The sequence below is a fragment of the Arvicanthis niloticus genome, chromosome 21 (assembly GCF_011762505.2).
Source record: "Arvicanthis niloticus isolate mArvNil1 chromosome 21, mArvNil1.pat.X, whole genome shotgun sequence".
NCBI classification, from domain to species: Eukaryota; Metazoa; Chordata; class Mammalia; order Rodentia; family Muridae; genus Arvicanthis; species Arvicanthis niloticus.
The window spans coordinates 14,737,426-14,763,285 of record NC_047678.1 but is presented as its reverse complement, the minus strand read 5'-3'; the positions used below and the strand labels follow the sequence as shown (position 1 = coordinate 14,763,285).

Here is a 25,860-nt window from a genome sequence, read left to right as displayed (position 1 = left end):
TGTGTGTGTGTGCAACCCAAACTTTTAAAGTCATTTTATATTCTTTTCTGTTTTTCATGGGTTTTTTTTTTCTTTTATTTATGTACACTCTAGAACTTATTCCCCCACCTTCCTGGTACATCATCTGACTGTTCCATATCTCATACCTCTCCCCACCCCCTTGTCTCCAGAAGGATGTCTGTACCCCCCTCCCCACCCTTACCCAACCAGACCTCTAAACTCCCTGGGGCCTCCTGTCTCTTAAGGATTAGGTGCATCTTCTCTGACTGAACCCAGACCTGGCAGTCTTCTACTGTGTGTGTTGGGGACCTCATATCAACTGGTGTATGCCTGGTTGGTGGTCCAGTGTCTGAGAGATCTCGGGGGTCCAGGTTAATTGAGACTGCTGATCCTCCTACAGGGTCGCCCTTCTCCTCAGCTTCTTCCAGTCTTTCCCTAATTAAAATGCAGAGGTTAGCAGCTTCTGTCCATTGGTTGGGTGCAAATATCTGCATCTGACTCTTTCAGCTGCTGGTTGGGTCTTCCAGAATGCCATCTTGTTAAGTCCCTTTTTGTGAGCACTCCATAGCCTCAGTATAGTGTCAGGTCTTGGGACCTCCCCTTGAGCTGAATCCCACTTTGGATCTGTCACTGGTCCTTCTTTTCATCAGGCTCCTCACCATTTCCATCCCTGCAGTTCTTTCAGACAGGAACAAATATGGGTCAGAGTTTTGACTGTGGGATGGCACCCTCCTCTTTCACTTGATGCTGGAGGTGGGCTCTATAAGTTCCCTCTCCCTACTGTCAGGCATTTGATCTAAGGTCCCCTCCCTTTGAGTCCTGAGAGTCTCTCACCTGGATAGCCTTGTGCTGTGTTTGTTTTCAGATGCGGAAGTCTGATGAAAGAGGTGGGTTGATTGTAATGGTAAAAGCTGGCATCACACTCAGCAAGCTTCCTTAGTAAGAATATTTGTGAGTTTTGAGTGCCCCATTCAGTGGTACTTCCCTTGATGTGTGTACCTCTCTCTCTTCTGCTCCTTCTTGGTCATAAATTCTGGTGGTATGGTGTGTGCTTCCCAATCCTCTCTGCTGGAGATTGAGTGACTTCCAGGAAGTTATCTCTCAGGCACTCCTCTTCAGAACTTTTCATAGTCCAAGCTGCCCTTCCATCTGTAAGATTCATATCTGGTGAGAAGGAATCTCATGGTGTTCCGCTCATTCATACTTTAGAATGACTAGACTGTCACTCCAGAAGTAGCTCCCATGCTATTACCACCAGAGCAGCTTCTGAGTACAACAGCTCCCTAGGGCAGTGCTTCTAAACCTTCTCAATGTTGGGACCCTTTAAAACAGTTCATGTTGTGGTGACCCACAATCATAACATTATTTTCATTGCTATTTCATAGCTGTAATTTTGCTTGTTGTGAATCATAATGCAAATATCTGATATTTAGAATATCTAATATACAACCCTCAAAGGGGTTTGCACCTCACAGGTTGAGAACTGCTGCCCTAGGGGATGGCAGACACTCGTCCCTTCGTGGCTTTAGGGTAGCCTCAAGTCCCTTCAGATTATTATCCACTCCTTTCCCCAGGTACAGATGGTTACTATGGCTGCCTTTGCACAATAGACATCTTTTTTAAGATTTCTCTTCCAAAGTACATTTAAATATTCCAAATATGAATATAACTAAAATGTACTTTTCAATTATTTTACTTGTCCACTACTCCTGAACACTTGCTTGTTAATGTCACCGCTTACATTGCAATGACTTCTAGTCATCCTCAGGGCTTAGATGAACCTTCCAATTTTATAATCTGAAACACTTTCAAGTAATGAGAAGTAGCTGGACACTGTCAGGCCGACATCTTGCACACTCCAGTCATTTCATGAATCCTTTTATCTGCTTATTCTGGAGAGCTACCTGAATACACAAAGACTATCTGTCTGACCCAGTATTTGCAGGATTAGTGTGAGGCATGCAAAAGTCCTGGACAGGCAAGTGGTGGTCATGTGTCTAACACTATGTCCTATATGAAATTAAATTTTATGTCTATCTTGCTTTACCCTCCCTTCCCTCCTTATGCAGATCTTTTATGCCCTTTCTGATTATAGTCATTCTCCGCATCCCAATTCCCATCATAGGACATAATGCTCAGAGGGGAGAATTTACTGTGCTTTTCTACAGATTTCTCTTACCTCTGGATAATGATTTCCTTGAAGAGAGGAACTGTATTATGCTCATTATTTACTCCAGCTCCAACAGTCAGCCTAATGCATGATGTATAATCAATACACGATCCCTGCAGGACTGCCTGAGACAAAAAGGTAAGCATGCGATGAGAGTGCCCATAAGGCTGGAACTTTCCAACAGGACTTTCTTTCCCTGCTTATACCTTTCAGGGGGACTGAGGTGAGCAAGTCTGTGAAAAAGGGGAAAGTGCATAACATCTTTAGAAAGGCCTTTCTTCACTGAGGTGGCTCCTTCACCTCCTCCCTGTGCATGTGTATGCAGTAGGAAATATTTTACAATTATCTGTACATTTTTTTTTGGACAAATGATTGCATTGCATGAATAGATAACCTCTTAAGCTGTCTTAGGCTGAAAGGGTCTTTATCTAAAGCTGTATTGTCATCGTTCATTGTGTGATGGGTTTGTGTTTAGAATATCCCCATGGAATTGAACGAAATGACCTTGGCCTTCCACCAGCCTAGCCTTAGGGGGTTTGATTGTTTTTTCCTGTTTTTTTTTTTTTTTCCTTCTTTTTGCTTTTCTTTTGTATCCCAATAAGTCTTTTGAAAAGGCTCCTTTATTTTTTCCAGTTTCTGTACTAAGTGCAAAAGTGAAGCAGCAGTTCCCTCTGCAATCCCTCTGGCCATTTTTAATTCTCCCAGTGATTCAAGCTCACTTCTGGAGAGCACATGAATAGGATTTTTTATAGAAGCAAATTCTAATGTAAACTATTAACTTATGTAATTACCTATGAAAAGTAAAAATAGAAATATTTTAATGAGAAAAAGACCAAGAGGATGAGGAAGAGGAGGAAGAAGAGGAGGAGGAGAGACAATATTACTTTAATGGGATAAATGTATAAATGCCACAGTCTTTAGGAACCAACTTGTTTTATTGACCAAAGCTATTGCTGAGATCCACTTCCTTAAAAAGTCAATTCAGAGTATGACAACTCAGGCAGCTGCTGTACTGTCCTTCATTGAAGGAGCTTCTATTCTGAAACTTACGACTTTGGGTCTGATAGCCCATTGGTACATGTGTTTGTCTCTCACTTTCACTGTGATTGAAATAGTGAGCTGTAAATAGGCATCTATGTCCAAACAACATAGCTGCTTGTTTCCTCTAGGATAAACAGAATAATTAAGCTTCTTCAATAGATCTTAATAAAAAAGTTAAGGCATAATTGTACAACTTCTATTTTTCTGCTAGGTAGGGTTGAAATGTAAGTAGACCTCAGCTCACCAGTGTATGTAGATCTTTCCCCGAGTCTGCACATGTTCTCCAGGGAGAGGTTGGGTGTCGATTTGTCTTGGACCAGGATTCAACACTTTGCTTCAAATGCAAGGTCTCTTCCCAAGAATAGTTTAAATGTGCCCTTCTGGAAATAAGGGCCATGACACAAGTATACCTATTTTGAACTCTGCACCCAAAGTTGAAGACAATGCTTACAGGCTAGGGAGGCCTCTGTAGTTGTAACCTTGGATCTTACCTACAAGCAAACTATTCACTAAATAGCATCAACTGAACATCATCTGGATGCTATATCTTAGAGAAAACTAATGTCTTAACTAGTTTTTAAAGCTCCCTCTTTAGGTGTTATTGAACAAATATGGAATCAGTTCCTGGGGACCATGAAGTATTTTTGAATAAGCAAACATGTAGAATGGAGGCAGTATGAATGTGTATCTCTGTTCTGAGAGTTATTCATAGCAGCTGACAGAATTTGCTAGGTACTGTTCATAACTAACCTCTCAGTGACTTCTGATGCACTATGGTGAATGAAACCCTACAGAAGCACCTTCAGAATTGGCTTTGATTTTTGTTTTGCTTTGGTTAGTTTACTCTGTGTTGCTTGAGATGGAACTCAGGGGCAAGTACACTAGCACTGCGTTATAGTTCCAGCACCCATTAGGCTTCTATGCACATGAAGTCAGCAACGGAAATCACAAACTTCACAGCTCTAAAGGTGGTACTTAAGTTGCAGCATCCATTCCGAAACTGATTTCATATACTTGGAAAACATGTTTATAAAGTTTATCTTTTGTAGTAATTTTCTCTCTTATTGTTGGTCATCAGCTTTGATATTTTGTGTGATGTGTGTAAATTAACTTTCTAATTGGTCCTATCCCAATTCATAGAATAACAGCTGTAGAAGATAGCTTACTTCAAAATGCGTTAAATTTTGACTATCGCTTGTCTAAGAATTCCTGAGGAAATATATCAGATTAAAGGAGAAAGACAATGGGAATAATAAACAAATGTCATTCAGCATATCCAATAGCAATCACAGGTCAACCATAAGCAGATTCTAGAGCAGTCAGACATAGTCAAAAGTCCAAAAAGAAAGATATGAATTGTTCATGCAAAGGGATCACACACATAGATCAAGGGTAGTTAGGACACATTGCTTGTATCAGACAATGTCTGCAATGGTTGTTCAGATTAATCTCCTTTTAGCTTCTTGCATTAATTTTTGTTGGCCAGTTTCCCGTAGCCACTGGGACAGCACTGAAGGGAGAATAATTCCACTATATAGTGGCTAGAATGATGTCTGTACAGGGCAAGCTTTCTGACACAGAGGCTTCATATTCTTCATATTTGTTACAATTTCATGACCAAATAATATTTTTTATTATTAATTTACTTGCCAGGAGAGCAGGTGACAAGTTCATGTCCTCTCTATCCAACACTAATATGCCAAAGCAAGCAGTTTGTCTCTACTAACTTCGGTCTTAATCCCTAATATTAAACATCAAAGGCATGTACTCCATGGTTAGTAGAACTAATATTTATTCCCATACAATTTCTGAACATTTTTGAAATGCTAAGATATCAAATTATTACTTTGAATTTCTAGACTTCTTTTAAAAATAAAATTTATGCATTATAAAATTTACTTGACTGAAATCTTGGATGTCCATAAAATGCAATCATGTTTCTTATAGATTTTTATCTTGGTGAGCTCAGTATAGATAGTCATATTAGTGATTCTTTCCTTACTTTCACTACATTTTTGGTAGAGATATTTATGCCTATGGGGGAACATGGCAGAAGAGGAGTAAGCAAGGTAGTAAGAGCCTGAGAAACAGGACATCTACTGTGGAATATTGTTTTAATATGTCATTGCAAAAGTCATGGCTCTCATGTTAACATTTAAGATACATATATATTAACATTTAAGATGTATATATATAATATAATATGATAGAATATAATAAAATAAGACATAATTTATTCTGAAATTATTTTGAATGACTGAATGACCATGGCCAGAGAACAAAAAATAGGTTACAACAAATTCCATGTTCTGATGTGGAAGCTGTTTCATAAAGTTTTATAGTTTTACCGAGTAAAGAAAGTCAAAAATCAAGGCAAGTTTAGAAGACATTATTGGTACACTAGAAAGGCAGGTATAACAAGATGGAGGAAGCTTTTCTATAGACTCCACATGTTATCTGATGACATTCTTAACTTTTGGGTTGGTAGAAGCTAGTGGTCTGATTAGTGGGCAAGGAATGATATTCCAGAAGGTTAGAATTAGCCCAAGACAAGGTAATTAGCAACACACATGCAGCATTCCAATCTCTAGATAATACTAAAATTCTAATCAGCCAATTCTTTCTCTGTAGACACAGCTCCTTTCTAGGAACTATTATTCTCATATATATGACAGAGAAGCTACACCCAAGAAATCTCAAGAATATGGTTGCGTGACAAGACCAGAATAATGAAAAGACCAGTTGAAAACCAATGCGTATGGGGAAATTTAGATTAAGAGCTACAGGCAATTTATGACTACTGAGAGAGGGAGAATCAGTCTTCTCCTGAGTGAGCTTCCTAATTGGTTATTCAAACTCAAGTAATCATCACTAAACACATATTTATTCAGTGAACACTTGCTAAAGGCCAACTGACACAATATGTTCAGTAATCCAAGTAGGGGATATGCAGTCAGAGATGATATAAAGCAGGCACACACTCACACACACTTGGTTGATGAAGCAAAACAAGCTCCAACAACTATACACACACACACACACGCACACACGCACACACACACACACACACACACACACATGCATGCATTCATACAGATTTGTACATTTGGTGGATGGAGCAAGCTTCAACGAACAGGCTCCAACAACTTTATTTTTTCCCTTATCCCTTTTATATCCCTCAAGACAAAGTTCTCTATGTAAGAAGAAAATTACCTCATAGCCACAAGTTACATATTTTCTAAAAACAATCACCACTAAAACACATTCTTCAAAAAATAGATTAAAGTCATTATACAAAAGGGAATTACAATAGGATTATTGATTATATATTCTTCTTTGGAAATTATACCTAACTATATATTTCTCATCTGTCTTTCTCTCCACAAGTTCATTGTAACCCCAAAGCAATACTTTTTATGTCATTGATTAAAAGCAAGTCAAGTCTATAGTAGCAAGTTTTTTTTCTTATGCTTAGCTGATCACAATTTGTATTTACCAAGAAACAGACGATCATCTATCTTACATCTTACTTTTGAAGTCTTGTTCAGCTAAACTGGTTAATCATCTGTTTTCTGTTCTTATTCTCATAATAGAATTATTTATTCTCTATTCATAACCCTGCCTTTTCATGGTGCACGCTGAAACCTCTGCCTGTGGCCACGTACAAAAATCACAAGATCCAGGAACTCAGACCCAACCTAGAATGGCATGTTTTCTTTGATCATTAACTTATCTCATGCTCATTTTTTTTTCCACAACAATTACGTGCTTGTAATGCATGAAAGTTCACTGTGTTCCTTTTTTACCCATGCAGCCTTTATTTACCATTTTACAAGGAGAGGGCATGTTCTATTCTGGATTCTTACTTTATTATATCTTTCTGGCAAAGCAACTTAAACCATCTCCTTAAACTTTCTATTTACTACCCTAACTTCTGAAAACTATTTAAATCAACTTCACTTCCTAAATCTATTGAAATCAAATCAGAAATGGCATAAAATCATTAAATCATCTAGGCAACCTCTCTCAGGAGAGTTTGTCTTTCTTTTGATATGCAGGAAACTTGCCCAACAAAGTGGGTTATTACACCAGGCTATAGGTAGTTAGTGTCCCTTCATGCCCAATCACAACATGCCAGGTATATGAGGAATATCCAATGACAAACATGAGAAGGCACATGAGTAGCATGAAGCAATCCTAAGACTCTGCCTCTTCAGGATACACCCACTGCAACTGAGCAAACCGGTGGGCCTTCTCCAGGAAGCTCACTTGCCCACTGCAGCTTGTCCTACATGGTGTCCATCAAACTCTACAAGGACTCTTTCTTTTTCAGCAGCCATCAATTGCCAACAGCTTCTCAGTTAGGGGTGTAGTTTTATAAGTGTCTTTCAGACCATGCTGAGGTTTTGGATGGATTGGTCTTATGCAGGTCTTGTGTATGCACCCCAAACCACTCTGAGTGCATGTGTGCAATGGCCCTGTCATGTTGGATAAATTTCATATCCCTGCAGATGTCTACTATCTCAAACTCATACAGTTTTTTGATTTCATCTTCAGCAATGAGCCCTGACACTTGGTAGGAGAAAGTATGATGTAGCTATCCTATTTTAGTGTATAGAACTTCATTTTGTTTAACTTTGAAACAAACACCTGGATTAGACTCTATACAAAAGCAAATGAGGCTTTCTCCAGTGACAAAATTACCATATCCTAGGCAACAAAGAGAAGCAGAGAGAAAATTGTTTCCATAGGTAGCCCGAGTCTGGCTGTAGTGCTGAATTGTGCTTAGTCCTGTGGGCAACATTGAATCTCTCTCTATAGTATTAGTGAATGAGACATGGTTGCTGTCCCTGTCTAAATTTAGAAATTTAGAAAATTTAGAAAATTTGGAAAAGGGCTCTAGCCTCTATAAGACAGGGGTAAAGTGAAGGTCCAGACTTTTGTTTGACATAAGACAATGCCTAGATAGAAGGGGAAGGCTAGAAGACATACTTTTTCTTAAGGCTTTCATTTTTTTGGAGGCTTGGTATCTGCAATCAAGTCTTTGCTTTCAAAGGTACTAGGGAAGAAACCTCCCTGGCTTCTACTAACTTCCAGCAGGAGACAGTAATCAGCATTTTCAGTATCAGATTAGACATAAAGTTTCATTGTTCTTTATTATATATTATTACTCCTTTCTCTCTGCCTTCTTCATGCTGAAGCAGGGCAAGACAGTGCAGAGGATCTTCCATTTTCTATTCTTGCTGAAGCCTTTTCCAGGTTTAACTGGAATCTAATCTCCTTGGTGGAAAAACCCATGGAAACTTTACTCAAAGGTCAGGATGTCCTAGCTAACTTACCCTAAGATAAGGCAGTGGTTAAAACTGAATGTTTGTGGAGAACCTCCTCAGCTAACCATCTATGTTAGCTGCCAGCTTGTGAGAAGCCTCCCTCCAGCTACCTAACAGACTATCTTAGCTTCAGTTGAAAGCACTAGCTTCAAACTGCTTACTGTGGAAAGCTTACTAGGCAGCTGCCAAGTTAGATGCCTTCATGAGGTCTCTGTTTTAAAACACACACACACACACACACACACACACACACACACACACACACACACCATATTCTGTATGCTTGGGGCCACACCTAGGAACCTGAAATGAACACTTGAGTGTGGTCCCAGATAACTGGAATAAAGACTTCCTTCCTTCCTTCCTTCCTTCCTTCCTTCCTTCCTTCCTCCCTCCCTCCCTCCCTCCCTCCCTTCCCTCCCTCTCTCCCTCCCTCCCTCCCTTCCTTCTTCCTCTTGTTCTTTCTTTCCTTCTTTTGTTCTCTCTCCCCTCCTCCTCCCCCTCCTTTCTCTCTCTCTCTCTCTCTCTCTCTCTCTCTCTCTCTCTCTCTCCCTCTCCCTCTCCCTCTCCCTCTCCCTCTCCCTCTCCCTCTCCCTCTCCCTCTCCCTCTCCCTCTCCCTCTCCCTCTCCCTCTCCCTCTCCCTCTCCCTCTCCCTCTCCCTCTCCCTCTCCCTCTCCCTCTCCCCCTCTCTCTCTCTCTCTCTCTCTCTCTCTCTCTCTCTCCAATTGGATACTTTATTTACATTTCAAATGTTATCCCCTTTCCAGGTCTCCCCTCCAGAAGCCCCCTATCCCACTTCCTCCCCTGTCTCTATTATGAGGGTGCTTCTCCACCTACCCACCCACTCCTGCCTTCCCACCCTGGCATTCCCCTTCACTGAGGCATCGAATCCCCACAGGACCAAGGACCATTCCTCCCACTGATGTTCAACAAGGCCGTCCTCTGCCATGTTTGCAGCTGGAGCCATGGATCCCTCATATGTACTCTTTGGTTGCTGATCCAGTCCTCGGGAGCTGGGCGGGCTGGGGGGAGGGGGTGTCTAGGCGGTTGACACTGTTGCTCCCCGGCCCTGGCTGCAAACCCCCTCAGCTCCTTCAGTCCCTTTTCCAACTCCTATCTGGGACCCTGTGCTCAATCCAATGGTTGGCTGAGAGCATCTGCCTTTGTATTTGTCAAGTTCTGGCAGAGCCTCTCAGGAGACAGCTATATCAAGCTTCTGTCAGCAAGCACTTCCCAGCATCCTCAATAGCGTCCAGGTTTGACGATTGTATATGGGATGGATCCCCAGGTGGGGCAGTCTCTGGATGGCCTTTCCTTAAGTCTCTGCTCCACACTTTTTTCCATATTTCCTCCTGTGAGTATTTTGTTCCCCCTTCTAAGAAGCACTAAAGAATCCACACTTTGGTCTTAATTGGCTATACAGTGAGTCTTGAGTCTTTATCTCTGGTAAGCTCTCTGCAACAATGGGATCGTGTCCCTCTGATCCTCTTATCCCACTATACTTATTTTATTTTGAGGCTTTTATACAGGAATATTGTATTTATACCATTTCCACCTTCAACTCTTCCCTGATCCTCCCACTCAATTTCAAATCCTTGACCTGGTCTTTAATTATCATTGTTTTGCACACTCACACACATGTACAGTTACAAGCTACTGAGGCCATTTAGTACTGTTTTCATGTATGTGTGTTTAGAGCTGACCACGTGGGTTTGGATAACCAATCAGGGATGGTTCCTAGGGAAGACTGTTTCTGCCTCTTTTAGTGTCCAAAAATTGCCTTTAGCTTTAGTCTTCATGTAGTGGTGGGGCCTTATGGGACTTTCCTAATCAGTGTTGGCAGATAGGCTGGTCTTGTCACGGTGCTGGTCTTTTTTTAGTTAATTATGTTATTCAGATTTCATGGGTGCATCTTTATCATCAATTCCCCTAGGAATTTTCTGATCCTAGAAAGAAAATCAAAACAAATCAAGTCAAAGCTGTTATAAATTTTATTTCACCTTGGTGGAGAAACTTGGCAGCCTTGCCCACATGGTTCTGCCTTTAGAGCCGTGAAGCATACATAAGTAAAGGGGTCATGGAGACTCCCTTTGTGGTTGAGGAATAGGCTGATCTGGGGCAGGGAAATGACTCCTTGGCGGCTCTGAAAGACTGTTGTATATACTTGTGATGGTGAAACCTGGATTGCTTTGGAGATAGTGAAGATTCCAGAGCTATGAGACTTCTATCAAGGAGAGGAAAAATGGAACCAAGAAATGGAACCAGCCTCAAGCAAGAAGCACACTAGAGGCAGCAAATCCAGAAAGGCAGATCCATCTAAGCCCTCTGAGATCCGACAGAGGAGCTACAGGATTGAGAGTTTTCTCTGCTTGGTGTTGGTCTTGTTTAGGTCCAATATTTTCTCAATATCCCTTGATTCTATACTACTGTATGTTCGAAGTGTGTAATGTGATTTTTGATTTTATAAGGGCTTTCAGTTCAGACATCATCTTGAGTCTCAGAAGAGATTTTGAACTTTGGGTTTTTAAATGGAGTTGAAACTGAAAATGTACAGTGAATTTCAAAGTGGAACTAAATACACTTTATATTGTGATATTGCCAGGAGCCTATAAGGGTCAGGGAGTGGAGTGTGGCAGTTTGGTTGAGAATGACTCAACCCTCAGGCTCATGTTTGAATGCATAGCTCCCTATTGGTGGAGCTATTTGGAGAAGATGAGAAGGTGCAGCCTTGTTGAAGGTGTGTCACTGGGAACAGGCTTTGAGATTTCCTAAGTGTTATGTTTTCCTAGTATGCTTTCTCTGTCCTCCTCCTTGAGGATCAAGATGTGAGCTCTCAGCTGTTTCTGCCACCATGTCTTCACTCTTCCATCTTAGACTTTAACCTTCTGAAAGTGTTAGTTAAATTAAATGTTTCCGTTTTTTACCAGTTGCCTTGTTCATAGTGTTTTGTCACAGCAATAGAAGGGTAAATAAGACAGCACTGTTTAATCTCCATAAGACTGTGTGATTCCTAGAGATCAGTTTGCTATCGATTAAAGCTTTGTTGCGTCATAGTCAATTTAGGTATATAAAGTTACTTACTTTTTTTCTGAATTTGATATTTGTTTTGTGTCTCAGTGTATGGCTGGGAGTATGGAGCTAGTGCATGAGATCAAAATTAATTTAATTAATAAATGTATACTTTGTTCTTATTTTCTCCTTTAGGTATCCTTTCCTGTTACCTATTCCCCATCTACTGGTCTTCATCCGTTCTCTCTTTTCACTTTGTCTCTTTTCACTGTCCCCTCTTTTATTTTCATGTCCTATATAAACATCACACACGTTTACATATAAAATTCAAAGGTCTTAATTCATTTATTTTATTTTGTGTGTATAATTGAACATATGTGTGTGTGTACCATGAACATGCCTGGTGCTTACAGTGGTCAAAAGATGGTATAAAGCTTCCTAAAACTGAAGGTTTGGATGGTTGTGAGCCACTATTTACATGCTAGAAACTGAATGTGGAGCCTCTAGAAGAGGAACAAGCATTCTTAACTGCTGAGATAATTCTCTAGCCCTTATATATAAACTTTTTTCTGTCTGTATCATTTCTCTAATACAATTTTTAGTCCCTCCTATTTTCCTGTACTGCCATAGTTTTTTTAAATTATAGATGAATAAAATTTCATCATGTATGTAGCATCATTTTCTTTTTCTCTCTATTTGCACTTATAATTTCATACTTTCCTGCAATCTGTTTCTTCCTTCTTCCTCCTTGCTCTCTTTCAAATTCATGGCCCATTTTTCTTTAATCATTGTTTCATGCACATATGCATTTACATAAACATATATCTTCCTCACTACAACCTGCTCAATCTGTATAATGTTATTCATTGTATGTTTCCATGGCTAATCATTTGAAATAGGGCAAACAATTGGTGTGCTCTTTCCTGAAGGGGTCTATTTCTCCCACTCTCAACATTTCTTAATTGCCCATAATTCTCCGATATGGATGAGGCCTTGCAGACTGTCCCCCGTCCACTTTAGTATGTCTGTTGTAGTTGTTCTGTTTAGCTCATGTTTAGACAGTTATGTTGGTTTTGATATTAATAGGAGACACAATCTCATATCAAACTCCCTGATCCTCTGGCTCTCTTCAGATACAGGGTCCAGAGGAAGCTGAGCTGGAACTGACCTGAATGTCTCCACTTTGAGGACTAGCTTTCACAGTACCGGAAAGGTGCCATACAGCTTTGAAAGGAGGGGCATAATCAACAGTTCTATCTAGCTATAGTGGGTGTGAATCAGCCCAACATGGCATGTTAACTCCAAGGGTACCACAGTAGCGCTCATACCTTGGTTGTAACCACAAGTTCTCTAATCGGACTTTAAAGCCACCCAACAAGAGGAAAGTCATGCTTCATACTGGAACTCAGCTTACTACTCACTGCTAGAGAAACTCATGGATCTAGGAGGAAACCCCCCAACTACCACTTCACTAAACCAGTATAAACCATAACTAAATTTTGAATATTTGTCCTTTACCCATAGATGAGTGTAATCCTCACCTCAAGAAGAAAAGTTTTTTCTTTTTTAACAGGGAGAGACAATGGCAGAAAATAACAAGCAACCATTGGAGCACAGTCCCAATGGATACATCTGTACTTTATTTTCTTTATTCACCCACGTAATCTAAGAAATTTAATGTGCCAATATGCTGTTATTGCCTTTATTTCTATATTTTAAGTGCAATGCAATTTTGATATAACTTTAAATTAATTGTATTGGATTTATAAGTAAAAACTGTACAAAAGACTCATTGGCTGCTGTTTCATAATGGGATAATTCACATTCTGAGGTCCTGAATAGAAAAAAAAAATCCTCCTTGGAGTTACCAGATAATAATATTTGGGAACAGTGTTGCTAAAATGTTTTATTTTTTCAAAGATTTTTAATGTCTGCATAAATTCTTCTATATATAATATGTAGTTTATAGTGGCAGCTTCATAAATTAGTTTTGAATACTTTGTTTCAAGGCAATTTATTACATTAACAAGAAGCTCTGTAAAAAGACATGCATAGTCTTCTACTTCACTCAAAATAACTTTCCTTTTTATTTAAATGCTACTTTTTATTGTTTCAGCTCTTGACTTTTGTGCTACCTTTTGAAGTGCTTTATGATCACATAATTGAGACTGGGTTGGGACTAAACGCACCTAAGCTGCTCGCCAAATGCATAATTATTGCCAGGAAGGCTGGAAATGTCGAGTGTCTGTCAACTTTAAGACAAGTGCACACGGGGTGCAGAGGTGGGAAGATGGAACGCACAGCTGGAGGTAATGATCACTCTGGGCTTCTTGCTGCTGCAAACATAGCATTTCGAAATTCATGAGCATTCCTTTTAAATGTTCAAAACCCTTTGCAAAACAAACCATACATTAAGTAAAGCACTCATGACTGCACAGCCTACACATGGACCTGCCCATGATTTTTTAGGAAGGTTTTTTTTTCTTTTTTTTTAAAAAACTTCATGCAACTTCAAAAGAAAGTCACAGATCTTTTCCTTCAGAAAAAAATGCATCCAAAGAAGGTAAAAAATAACTTGCCATCCATTTCTAAGAAACATGCAGCACTTGATCTTTGTATTATTCTTCAGTCTCTTATAAGGTTTGAGTTGTACTTCGGTCACATATTCCAAACAGTTATAGCTCATAAAAGCTATTTCTCCTGAGAAACATGCATGAGCTATTGGAGACCATGCAAGCCTCGTCGCAGATGCGGGGGGGGAAATGTACACAAGATGAAGAATGCAGTGACTGGGTCAAAACTTCCAGTTTGACCTCAAGGTTTATTCATTTTAAATGTTTAAGCATAGTAAAATGATGGGGAAAGGTTTCCACACAGCAATTAGCACAACCAAACTTTAGGCATAGCTACATAGAAAGTCCCTAGGAAGGGAGCGAAGTACCTGTGACCTCTCCAATAAGAATGAGTTCTATTGGCTGATAAATGGAGCTCAGGGGCTAGGGCCTAGAGGAAGGATTTGTGGTAAGCCTAAGAATAGATTCTGTTGGTGGAGGACGCAAAACACCATAGTGCTTCTCCCATAGGGATGAGTTCCATTCACTGAGAGATAAACAATTCTCAGAATACTAGGGGAATTCACAGGGAGGCTTTCTCCTAATAGACTAGCAAAGGATCATCAGGCTGTCTGGCTACTTTCACTGGCATTCCAGATGAAACAGGCGTACTCATTCATGTTTTTCCATTGAAAAAAATAGGCCTGTGTGATTGACAATATGGTTTCTCTAATACCTACTCTAACCTGTGTTTCCTACAATGGGCCTGCTACTAATAGGCAAATTTATTGATTAGTAGTAGTTCACATATGAATAACATTGCTTCTTCCACATTTTATGTTGGCAGCAGTCTTTCTAAACAGCCTTTTGTAATTGGTTAATTTAGTGGTACACAGTTCACCTTCCTTTCTGCTGATGCAACTTAAATCACGTCCTTGCTTCTAACCCTGGGTGGAGGGAGGTTAGCCAGCCACCTCACATGTGTAAGAATCCTGCTTCTGAAGTCAGGACTGGAGTATGAACCACCAGCTGGGAACTGCCTTTCAGCCTCTGTAATAGCCTTTTGTAAATGATAAACCCTTTAAAAAATTCAGACAGTATTATCCACTATGCAAGACTGGCCAGAATCTATAAAACCTACCTGGAGGAATGCTATTTCAGTTCAGTGCTACTGCTTTTCAGGTGAGAAAAACAAGGTCCTGAATATATGTTATTTGCTGGGGTGGGGGTGGGGGAAGGCAACTGAAAGCTGCTATCTATACTGATCAATAGTTATTATTGAAGGATTCCCCAAATTTTTACAATATATTAAAAAGCTTATAACTTAAATAGGAGAATGATTCTTTCAGTCAACGGAGGAAACCATTTATACTGACAGAGGGCAGATACCCCAACTGAATTGACCCAAATATGTATTTCTACTGACAAAATAAAGGCTTCTTTCTGAAGGGTTCTGGGATGAATGACTATTTTACACCGCTTCCCTATAGTTCACCCACATCAAACACACTAGTCATTGAAAGTGATGCACTGTGTATTAAGGAGATTCATGAAGGCATGTGCAGCAGGCACTGTCTTGTGCTGTGATAAATGTATTTGTGGTCTGGCGACCCTTACAGGTCTCTATAGGTCTATAAGGGATGAATGTCCACTAGGGAAATTGCTTTTCTCTTGGTTGAGGAAACATTACAGGCACACAGAAGGAAAGAAATTGGATTTGTTGTATTCCAAGGAGTAGAAGTATACATTCCACTAGCCTCTTTGATTTTTCTCGTGGAGAAAAATTATGAAGTGCAATATAACTCTAAAATTTATAAAGTCCCACCTGAAGATTTCTTACTTTTAGGAAATGGGGCAGCACCACATTAGGAGAAGAAAGCTAATGAGGAGGATAAACTAGGTACTAAGGATTTGTTTAGATTTTTTTTTTTTTTAGCATGTGGAGATTTATAAAACAGAATTTTCTGGGGGGAAAAAGGTTTTATTTATGGGAGAGTGCTGAGCTCACATGTGTCAGCCAGCCTGAGAATGACCACTAGCCATGATGGACGGTCAGCTGGGTGATGCTTCAACTGTCATGAGCACCTGCACCTAACCATTCCAAAGCCTTCGGGCTCACTATAACCAAGACCGCCAGCCTGTTCTCATCTTCCCATTGCCCGGTTACTTCTGCTTCACTGTCCCTTAGCAGTTTTCTGTAGCAGCATCTTTTCTTCTGCATCATCTACCTTGAAGTCTTGGAGGATCTACTCTGAGTGGATTCTTCGACTCTGGTGCTGATACCATGTCCTCTGGGGCAGCAGCTAGCTGTCACCTCAGTATTTACCACTTGATGTGCAGAGAACACATTGCCCTAGTATCTGTTGCCCTCTTCCCCTTATCTACTCTGTGGAGCCAAAGGCTTTGCTCTGTGGCACTCTCACCCTCCGAGTTCCCCAAAGCCATGCCCCAGTGTGCCATCTGCCACTCTTCCCTAACCACTGACCTATTTAGTTTTTGTGTTTACTCATTTTAAATTCACTTATTAAGAAATTCCCAGGCTACCCAGGACTCTTTAGGGGTAAGAGGTTTTGGGGGCGGGGGAGAAAGATTTTGATCTTAATGAGTCATGGCAGACGTATGAACTTTAAGTCATCCCAGCTATAATCATTATTTAATTTTGGCTCTGGTCATTCAAATGGATATTAGGTTCTGACTCAAGATTTTAACACTTCATATACTGAAACCAATCTTAAAGATATTGTTTTGTTCAATTCACTACTTCAGGCACAGCTTTTGCTATTTTTTGTATATATGTCTAATGCAAACTACACAGAGTGGAATCTTAAAATCAGGGCAAATCTTGTTTCACACGTTTTTCTTAACTAACCAGCCATATTCAGAAATATAAAATATCGAGTCTTACACTGAAATAAATAACAGTATCTGCCTCATTATCATGACCCATGCTTCATTAGCCGAGGGTTGTAAAATGTCTCAGAGAAATGTTTGGCAAGCTGAACTAATTCATATCTTAAAACACAATTTATGTTTCACAGATTGGTACATGGCTTTGTACTTGATAACCTGTCTGCCCAGATCTCTACGGATGCTACATGCTAATGTCAACAGGAGACAACCTCAGACAGAAATGTATTTACCAGGGGAGGAATGCTTGAGAAATATGAATAGGCTTTGAAATTTCACATTTGAGGATTGTGTTTCTTAAACTCTGGTATTAATTTGAAGAAATAAACTAATTTCATTTATATGCAAATATACAAACCATGGTTCAGTCAGGGGAATTTCAGCATTCTAAAAGGTTACTATTTTCTATTTGCAGATTCAGCTAAGATGCAAACACATTAATTAAATGAAATGAAAATCTATCAGCATTTTATACATGCACTCATCGTTCAAAAATTATGTTGGCTTGATATTTTCTTTTGGGAGGGATTTTAACACATTCAGTTTATAAACACAAGGCTTTCCTCTCCCCCTCCCTTTCCTCCCATCCTGGAGGTCCTGTGGAAGAAGCCTCATCTGAGCTCACTTAGGCTGGGAAAACTTTTGAGCCTGTATTTTAGCCCTGCTCCTCTGTTTCTCTGATCATAGGCCTCTTACTTCCCTATGGGCACTACCTTTCTGGTCATTTTACTCTCTTGGTGTCAATCCAGAACAGTGCCTGAGGTCCCTCCCAGGTCTCCAATAGTTCACATCACTCTACCATATATCTCTGACTCCAGATAGAAAAAAAAATTCCTTCTAAAGTCTTGCCCATCTAGGTAATAAGACCAATCTTCATGCTCAAAACTACATAGCCTTACATTATATAACTCTAAAGCCCATTTGCTGTGTGAGGCACCCATGGGCAGACTTCAGAGATTATGGCACCATTCTGTCTGCCATAGTCAACTTTCTCTATTAGCTATAAATCTCACTGATGAATGCTCTTAGTTTGACATCGGTTCTTATAATTTAATCCTTTATATTCCCTAGAATAGATACTTAGATTGGCTTCAAATCTACTCTGCTTTTCAAATTAGGTATGTAGTGTTACTAGACTTCCTCTGCTTCAGCTGCAGTCCAGTAATTACTTATATTCACAATTACTTAGGTTAAAACTTTTCCTATCGTTTGTTATGATTAGTAAATTTTGTAGTATATTGTTTGATTAAAATATAGAATTGTTTATTATGCATTATGACTGTTTAATTTCATTTTTTTTTGGTCAAAGAAGTAGCAAACCCTTCTAATTCTTAGCATTCATTCTATTTTGCACAGTGCCTAAAGAAGCTGGGAAGCGGGAAGCAGATGCACTGGAGAGAGGGGATTTATTCTGTAGTGAGAATCCACCAGGTCAGTTGTTTCCAATCTTCTATCCTGCCACTACTGTTACTACTACTAATTACAGTTTTGAAATCTGTTGGTTATTTTAAGATTTTGTCCATCTGAGTGTTATTATTTTGTTGGATTTTATATCCCTCTATTTAGTCTTGCTACATTTTGTTTTATAATTTTTAAAAACCATATGAAGTTGTATTTCTATATGCATTACTTTTTAATATTATTACTACTTGTGTTAAATTGTCTCATTTGTTAGTTTTGGTATTATTTACTTTCAGAACACTAGAATTTCTAAAACTATACTGCTTTTTTCTTTTGGAAGGTCTATAATTTTGACCAGTTTGCCTTCAGTGTATCTGTGGTTTTGCATCAACTATGCAGCCTTTTATTTGCTTATTCACACTGATAAAGATTTACATCTACTTTTTGGGTGGATTTAAACCTCTCTACTTATTAATATGACACATGTTAGTCTATAGTTTTGTAATAGGATTTTTTTCTAGCATTTTATTTCATTTAAAGTATTTCTCTGTTTGTATGTATAGGTACACACTTGTTCATGTTAGTGTGTTTAAGTGCATATGTTTAGATGCACATACATGCATAGACTGTGAACATGTATGTTGAAGCTGTAGGACAAAGCACCCTGAGCTGTTATTCTTCATTGTTTTTGAAACAGGTTTACTTACTAATGCATAGCTTATCCAGTAGGGAAGACTGGCTGTTTCACAAGCCCTAAGGATCTCATTACCTCTACTGGTCAGGACCTGATTTATAACCACATTCCTACTATGCCCAACTTCTTCAAACACATGTTCTCAAACTGGTGTGACAAACCTTTTATGACTGAGTGATGACCCTGTCCTTTCTAATTCATTTTAAAAATTATATAAACATTATTTAATTATTCCATTTAATAGCTAGCTTTTTAATTATTTAAAATATTTTTCTTTCTTTTTAAAACTAAGATAGTATTATTGGAATTAATGTTGTACACAATATGTGGGAACAGAAAGCCTTATAAATGTGACTTCTCCCAGGCTAAGTCTGTGCTGAAGCTCCTGCACTGGTCTAGCCTGAGACAGCCTAGAATCTCAGATCAAAAGCAAACAAATATAGATGCCATGGGCATAACGCACACTGCTAAAACGTGAGAAATATGGATGCCAGGCATTATGTCCTTTCTATTCCCCATGAAACTTCCTTAGTCCTACAGAAATGGTTTTTGATGAGAATCCCCTAGATGAACTGTGGGACACAGAATTTATAAAAGCTATCATTAAGCAGATCAAAGAACTGAAGCTTGAAGAACGTGAGTACTAACTTGTCAATGAACTTGAAGAGGACTGGAATAAATGCCCGAGTAAGGGTCGAGAAAACACAACTATGATGCTGAATGAAATGAGGAAGGTAATCCAGGATACGAAACTGAATTGAGCAAAGAGATTAAAATATTGAAGGAAACTCAAGCTGAAATGAAGATGAAAAAAAAAAAAAAAAACCCTTGATGATCCAATTAGAAAATTCACAGCAAAGCATTACGAGTAGAACTGTCCACTAATTCAGAAATTCAAAACTTGTCAAGGTGTAGAGCAACTGACCATAGGGTGTCCAATGTCACAATCCCTATACATAAGCCCCAAAGAAGGGGCATGCGCAGAAAGATTGTAAAAGCCAGAGGAGTGCTTACAAGGCCCCACACTTGTAGGTGATGGCTGCTGAGAAAGAACACATGTTTTCCTGTGACGAACTTCCTGATAGGTGTCAAAATCACAGTGCTCAGTTGTAAATACATATACATATAGGTGGCACTGAAGGATTCTTGTGTGTGTGTGTATATATGTGTATACACATGTGTGTGTGTGTGTGTGTGTGTGTGATATCAATAAAGAAGAGGAGGAGGTTATGAATTTGTAGAGGAGTTGGCGGAATGTGAGGGTACAGTTGGTTTGGGCAGAGCAGTTGTTGGAAATTATATGGATATGGTACACATGTATGAAATTCTCAAAACTCCATAAAAAGAAAATCTTGTAAAATTATAATTTAACTTATCCTGTAATCCTACAGGTTTCCTTTTTCATATATTATAAATCCACACCATTATAAATAATAATGATGCCATTATTATTCTTTTAAATATTTCTTATCACTTGAAGAAATAAAGACAATGAACCAAGTGTGGTTTATATTACCCACACATTTAATCATTTCTTTTGAATTCTTTCTCTTCACATGTGCCCACTTTTCATTTGTTATTGTTTCTGATCAGTTGGAAAAGGTTAGTTTAGAATTGTTTCAGGGACCCAGTTTGATAACTATTAAATCTTCCAGTTTTTATTTTTACAGGGTCTTAACCTCAGAGTAATGAAAAGCCATTAAGAGGGATTAAGAAAGGGAAGAAAATAGCCATTGAGGTTTTAAGGTCACTCATTAACCTGGGTAAACAGTTCAGCACACATTGAAGATGGACCAAGATGCAGATTCAAATGTCACTGAAATGAACTGGGTGGGACAAGGATGGAAACATTCCACGTGGAGATAGGCGGTTTACATAAAATTGTGTCTTATGGAATGACTCTCAGGAGGTAATGAAAATGTTTCTGTCAAACAGTTTAGACTCTACTGTGAATTAACAAACTGACATTCTAATCTATCTATTTTTGTATTAAAAAACAAGTTTTGATTACATCGATAAAGTAATAAAATAAATATTCTGTTATATCATTAAGGAACAAAACAAGAGGTCACTGCCACAGTCCAAGTTTCTTTCCTTGCTTGTCTACAGTGTATGCAAATTAGTTTTCCACAAAACTTAGTACACTTGTACACATGATGTATTGGTAGGATATTAACCATTCTCTTATGTACATGTAGCCTAACAAGATTCTAATCCAGATAACACAACCTGTTGTCCAATAGACCACACTAATTTAAGTTACATTTATCTCCTTGGTAACTGATTCCTAGAGTGCCATGACAGATAAGCTTTAGTGAGCCATGTGAGTAGCCTGCAAATATTAATGTAAGCAAATGTAAGTAAAATGTAAGCAATGCATTCATTGTTGTTTTTTTATTTCCTTCAATCTGGGGAGGGATGGTAGAATAAAGCTAAGTGCTGTTATGGGGGGTGGGGTGAGGGTGTTCCCCATAAGGGTACTATAAGTCTGATAAATCTCAACTGTAGGTGTTTCTGACCCTCCGATATATTAGGAAACACATAGAGACATTTGTTACCTTGAACCAGGAATAATACCAGTATTCAATGGTAGACAACAGAAATCCTAATCATACCACACAAAGAATTGTCTTTCTTAGTATACCAGCAATACTGCACTGGGTACATTTATAGGTTGGGCGTAAGGGTCAGTTTTGTTTGAATCCCTTGCCATACTTAGTATAATATCCCTACTGGAGCTATTGTGTTTCATGCTACATATTTTTTAAAATAATGTATGTATAAATAAATGAGCTATATGAAACACTTGGGTAATATGCTATAAAACATAGAGAGATTTATGTCACCGACTGGCCTAAGAGAGACCTAAAATTTTTATTTTGGTTGTTCGTTAATAATTTATATTCAGGGCTAATCCTTCCTCCCACTCCTTGCCATATTTAAAGTGAATTGTTTCTCCTCCTTGTAAAGATGGCCTAGATCCTTTCTACTTAAGCACAGTGAATGCCATAAATTCATGCTGGCTTTCTTCAGTGTCGCCAAGAATACAACAGAATTGCTAGAGTCTCTTTGTTCTTAGAGAATTGCTAGGTAGCCACTTATGTGGCCTAATATTCCATTAGCCAAATTATTCTCAGTGTGTGTCTTCATTAGGCACAAGGACACTGTGGGTTTAGTTGCACTGCTTTTAGTTCCACATTTCGTCTTTCATTGAAAAGACATAGTGCTCCTGAGGTGGGTTTTTTCCCCTCCAAATGCATAAGCTTTCCTTACATAAACTTAAATAGAAATGTATGTGAGCCAGTTCAGGAGACTTAAAAATGGTTTAACACATCTATCCATCTATTTTCATTCAATGATCAAATAATAACTGTAAGACATTGTTCCACTAAAACCCAGACATATACAAGTTAATAAGACAGTCTCAGCCAGGAAGGTGTTAGAGCTAAAAAGAAAATAGGAAAGTGAGTATGATAAGATGGTACATTGTTTGCAGTAAAGATAGGGTCAGTTGCTAGGTGTAGTCCTACAAAGTGAGTGGCTAGCTCTGCCATTGCAGGTGAATGGAAAAGAGAGGAGGGAGTGTTGGGAAAATCTCAGTGAGTGGCTGGCATCCCAGAGCCTGAAAGACAGTGGATTGTAAGTAAGTAAACAAAGAAAAAGGAGAGATTGCTTATGAAAAGTACAAGGCATGGTGTGGAACTTTGATGTATTTGGCATCCATTTTGTGGATTCAGCACCAGTGATAAGAACATGGGTGGGGAGCTAAATTGACAGTGTCTGAACACCACGCTATGAAATGTGAAATATGTTTTGCAGTGTAGACAATGGCTTTCTAAGAGTGCTGGTCTGTTTGGCAGTATCTGAATGTCTATACAGGCCGTCTTTAGGTTCAGTCCAAACTTACTGATGAAAATCCCTGGTGGTAGAGCGTAACAAATAGTAACATAGTTTTGGTGACAATACAGCCAGATATTGTAATTATCATGGATAATTTTGGTTTTGATTTTATGGCATCATTGGCAATCTTGGTTGAATGTGGGGCCGTGAAAGGAGTCTTGGTTTTTGGTAGAAGTGCTGGCTGGAAGTAGCCTGGAGACCCTACAAGGGACAGGCATCTATTCCGCCACACTCCCAGAATCCAGGCTTCTAACATGTGGCGTAGATTGCCATTTGATCTGGGCCATTCAGTCACATAGACTATGCAGCCCCTCCCAAAGAGATGTCGCTGCACACAGGTAGAGGGTGTGAATACAGGCTTCAGCCTCAAGAGATTTCCATATTAATGAGTTACCTAAAGGCCAGAGGGTGTAGCCCAGACTTTCTGGTGTTATCGGGGCCTGCAGGACTTTTCTGTGTTCCAGCCACAGGAGGCACCTTTAAAGCCAAGCAAGCAGAACAAACCAGCACTTTCTGAGGGGCACCGCCAGAGTCCTCTCCTTTCCCCTCATCTCTCTTGGCATGCAGGCCAGTGCAGTGCTTGCGTGCTCCTCGTCTCTGTTCTGCTATGGCTTCCTAGCACCTCAGAGCTCCCAAAGCTCCAGAATTGAGACCAATCAGCCCCTGGCCACCCCTAACTAGAGAGCCCTGTCCCCCTGTGGAATCAGGCTGAGTTCACTCCCTGCCCAGGTGTGTCCTGGTGGCCTCTCACCACTGCACAGCTCCTGCAGAGGGAATCACCAACCGCCCAACACATGGTCCTTCAGTTCTTTCAGCGGGCCTTCACTCCCCCCAACTCCCCGCAGTTCCACAGTTGAGGTTTCTAGATTACAATCTAGAAAGAAGATAAGTTTTCTTTAACCTCTGGCCAGATGTGATGATACACTTCCCATTTGAGATGAAAGTGCTAGGTTTTGTCTGCCATTGCTCAAGGTGTCAAAATTCCAGTGATGCTGTGAGCTGAACCAACCAAAGGATTGGAGATACATGTTTACAAGGAAGATAGAGTTCCTCCTAGACAGAGTAGAGTGGAGGGACTGGACATGAATGAAGGGAGGAATGAAGTCTCAGCAAGTTCAGCTCACATCATAGCAGAATTAATAGAATCATCAAACACCACAACCCTCAGTCACATGGAGGAAATGTGAGCTGCCCTTGGCAACTATTAGGAACACCAGCGGATTGCAGGAAATAGAAACACACGTGTGCTACCCTCACTGCTACTATTGGCAACAGTCAACAAGGGTAAAATGATCTATCTCTCTCTCTCTCTCTCTCTCTCTCTCTCTCTCTCTCTCTCTCTCTCTCTCTCCTCTCTCCTGCCTCTCCTCTCCCCATTCTGTCTCCTCTTCTTCCTCCCCAACTCCTCCCATCAGAGTATTTACTTATTCTTTACTGAAATGTCCTTACATGAGTCATTGTATCTTAACCCTAAAACGCTTTTCTACCCTGTCACAGCCTGCACTTAGCTGTCCTGTCCTCGCTTCCTGAACACAGACAGCCATGAGCTCAGTGGATAACCTGGGTGAAACAAAATAGTCTAAGGCTTTCAGTTTTCTTATTTTTAGAACTGGGTTAGAAAGAACCTTGTCCCTGGAGTTTGGGAGAATTAGTTCACAATACCCCACAGTACTGAACCTTAATTGGCTTCTGGTTTAATTTGAGGTGTCTGAAACTGATTCTATTTAATAATTTAGGCTCTGTTATTTTAGGGTTGAATTGAAATGACCTGTGTATATTGGGGGCGTGTTTTTTTGAGAAATCTATGTACAACTGAGCCTCAAGCATTATAGTTATCACATTATACCATTTGGCCCACACTGACAATTAAGCCACATCTACATTTGTGACATTCTTCAGTCAGCTCAGATTGGCTAGCATAGACATGTCCAAGCACCAGATTTCACACTTGATTCTTTCTCTTACAAGATTATTTATACACTGAACAAAAATTTATATTAATTCAATATAAAGAAACTATTTGGATTGCAAAAGAGTTCAGAGGAAAAAATCCAGGGAAATTGCACAGTTAATCTCTTGCCAAAATTTTAGTAGCAAAGAGAGATATTTGTGAAAAACAGATTTTTCTATTTTATAAAATCACATCCATAGCTATGAAGCCAATGCATATATGAAATCAAAGTCTTAAAAGAAAGGATATCTTTTAGTTAATATAAACATGCATTATCTGACTTAAATTTTGTGTATATAAATGCCCTTTATGCTTTTTAGTATATCTCATTTGCAGGATGTAAATTAAATGGGATCTCCAGATAAATAATTAAAATGATTAATATAATTACTCAGCACCAAATTCAAATAATTTCTACTTGATCTTATAGCATTATTTCAAAATTCAATTTATTCAATAAATATTATATTCCTTCAGCACTGTAGGTTCAGCTATTTACCATTGCAATTTTGACTGCCCACAAAACTGCCATGGTTTTCGATGAGAATGCAGCTAGATGAGCAAAAGAGTAAGCAGGTAATTTTGTGTGTGGTGGTTGTCATGAAGGGTGAATTAGAAGAGGGAAGTTATCAGAAAGAAACAATTTACAGCTTTTACTTTGAAGAATTCCTGTGCAGAGTCTAGCTGTTCAGGTATATCCAGGCAGATGTGAGGAAGACAGAGGGTAAGCTATGAGTTACAAAGAATGCAGAAACTGATGGCGAGTACAGATTAGAGATCAGTGACAGATGAAGCATTACAAGTAGATCTCAGCCCGACAGAAGCCATGTACATTGTGTCAGAAAGATTTGATTTCATCTAAGGTCTACAAGAAACAATTGTTGGCTTTTAAGGATTAGACAAG

At 39.3% G+C, this 25,860-nt stretch overlaps 1 long non-coding RNA gene across 1 annotated transcript in view; it reads left to right on the top strand.

Moving 5' to 3' along the window:
- The window catches only part of LOC143435337 (uncharacterized), a 319,574-nt gene that overhangs the window by 271,993 nt on the left and 21,721 nt on the right, over positions 1 to 25,860 (top strand). Inside the window, exons 9-11 of the long non-coding RNA XR_013105549.1 lie at positions 2,169 to 2,308; positions 13,668 to 13,860; positions 18,367 to 18,441. This is a non-coding gene — a long non-coding RNA (uncharacterized LOC143435337). The remainder of the gene's footprint in view (positions 1 to 2,168; positions 2,309 to 13,667; positions 13,861 to 18,366; positions 18,442 to 25,860) is intronic.